Genomic DNA, 2132 nt, shown 5'->3' with positions numbered 1-2132 from the left:
CACCGGCGCCTCTGGGCCCGATACCAGTGCCTCTGGCAGCCAGCCACCGGTAACTCTGTAGGTCCTACATCGGTGACTCGGCCCCACCGGCGTCTGAAAGTACCATGCCGATCTCTAAGAACTCCACAGGGCTCCTGAAGATACTGCCGAGATACTGCCGGCCTTCACTTGCCGCCTGTGAAGGCCCATTTTTGGCATCATACGGCCCGTTACCGGCCTCTGAGGGCCCTTTGTCGGTCTCTGAGAGGTCCTACTGGGTTATTAAGCATTCACATTTCGCACCAACAACTCCAAGGGCCCCACACACAGCCATCTGTGAATGGTATGGGCTTAGCGCCACACCAGTGTCTGAGGCACCACAATGGCGTCCATGTGAGGGCCTCATACCAGCACCTTAGAGGGCCCACACCGGATCCTTTGTGGTTCCTGCACCAGTGCCTCCAAGGGCCCCACACCACTGCCTCTGGGGAACCCACACCGATACCTTTGATGGTCCCACGCCAGGTTCCACACCGGCGGCCCTGGGTCGGCTCTATACACCAGTCATTCTGAGGGCCCCAACGGCCCCACCAATTTTCGTCGATTTCTGGCGCTGCCCGGGTATTTGTCCCAAAAGCCTTCTCCTCCTGGATCTGCAAATGGGGGTCAGTTGTCCTACCATTTCTGTTTTTTTTTCAAGAAAAAAACTCGTGTCAGGACTATGACGAAAAATAAGTGGCCTAAATCCGATGAGAAAACAGGATTTGGGGGTAACCTATGTAGTATGTAGGTTTGGCTCCGTGACCTGGAATGCCCTACCCCGCGCTGAAGCCCTGGATCCGCCAGTGGTCATAGGTCGGTGACCTGACATGACCTGAAAATTGTGGTTGGTGTCAAAAGATCCGGCTTGAATCGAAATTCAGGTATGCCAAGCTTCATCTCTGTATCGCCGTGGCGTTCGGAGCTATCGCGAAAAAAAAAAACTATGGGGGGCGGCACCCCCCCCCCCCCGGCCGGCGTGGGTGTAAGTGCCGCTTTTGTCTCGAGATTTGACGGGGGTCATTTCTCAGTTGTGCCGATTTTCAACTGCCCTTCTCACTCATGTGTTTGGTGTCATCGTCCTTTACATATTGCTTGCGAGCCATTTGCTTGTTGTAACCTATCGGTACTTGGCAGTGTTTTTGGTGGTCACATAAGCAATGAGACTGAGCAGCGCCATCACTCAAGCCATCCGCTTGGCCAAAGGCAATGACTGTGGCGTTTGAGGCTTATCAGTGCCAGAGTTGTGACGTCATCTTTTATGTTACAGATAAAGGAGTTGAAGATGGACGGCTCTCGTCGGCAACGACCATACCATGCTGAAAATACCAGTTCCCGTCCGATCACTGAAGTCAAGGAGCATCGGGCCCGGTTAGTACTTGGATGGGTGACCGCCTGGGAACACCGGGTTTCGTTGTCATTTTCACTTCTTCAATGGTGGCCACTGATTGCTATTTATCCCTTCACTGTTAATGCTCTTGCGACATGGCCAAGGGCGCCTCCCCCCATTCGAGTTGGGGGGCCCAGCTCGAAGGAATAAGGGCCCATTTGAGGCGGCCGAAGGTAATCCTTAGACCACCGAAGACCGTGTACAAAGGGCCCTCAAATGGCCTTAAAGGACCCTCAGATGGTCTCAAAAGGCCCTCAGATGGCCTCGAAGGGCCTTCAGATGACCTCAAAGGGCCCTCAGCGGCATAGGGCCCTCATCTGGTGTCAAAGGGCCCTTAGATGGTGTCAAAGGGCCCTCAGATGGCCTCGAAGGGCCCCAGATGGCCTTAAGGGGCCCTCAGATGACCTCCAAGGGCTCTCAGATGGCCTTAAAGGGCCCTCAGATGGCCTCAAAGGGCCCTCAGCTAACGTCAATCGCCAGCTGGTGCCAGATGGCCCTCAGCTGGCGCCAAATGGCCATCAGAAGGCCTCAAACGGTCCTCAACTGGAGTCCAGCGGTCCTCAGTTGGCGTCAAGCGGCCCTCAGAAAGCCTCAAGGGGCCCTTAGAAAGCCTCAAGGGGCTCTCAGAAGGCCTTAAAGAGCGTCAAAGGGTTTTGAACTAGCGTCAGAGGGCCCCCCAGCTGATGTCAGAGGGCCCTGAGCTAGCGTCAAACTTAAAGGGCCC

The 2132-nt window shown here is 55.3% G+C and overlaps 1 non-coding gene across 1 annotated transcript; it reads left to right on the top strand.

Annotated features, from left to right (window-relative positions):
• Positions 1 to 1319: 1319 nt before the first annotated feature.
• Positions 1320 to 1438, top strand: LOC122374783. The gene has a single exon (XR_006255285.1). It is a non-coding gene; the product is annotated as a 5S ribosomal RNA (ribosomal RNA).
• Positions 1439 to 2132: the final 694 nt, after the last annotated feature.

The sequence above is a fragment of the Amphibalanus amphitrite genome, unplaced genomic scaffold (assembly GCF_019059575.1).
Source record: "Amphibalanus amphitrite isolate SeventyFive unplaced genomic scaffold, NRLGWU_Aamphi_draft 001712F_arrow, whole genome shotgun sequence".
Lineage (NCBI taxonomy): Eukaryota > Metazoa > Arthropoda > Thecostraca > Balanomorpha > Balanidae > Amphibalanus > Amphibalanus amphitrite.
Note: the sequence above shows the minus strand (reverse complement) of the source record. Positions and strands in the feature narration are given on the sequence as shown.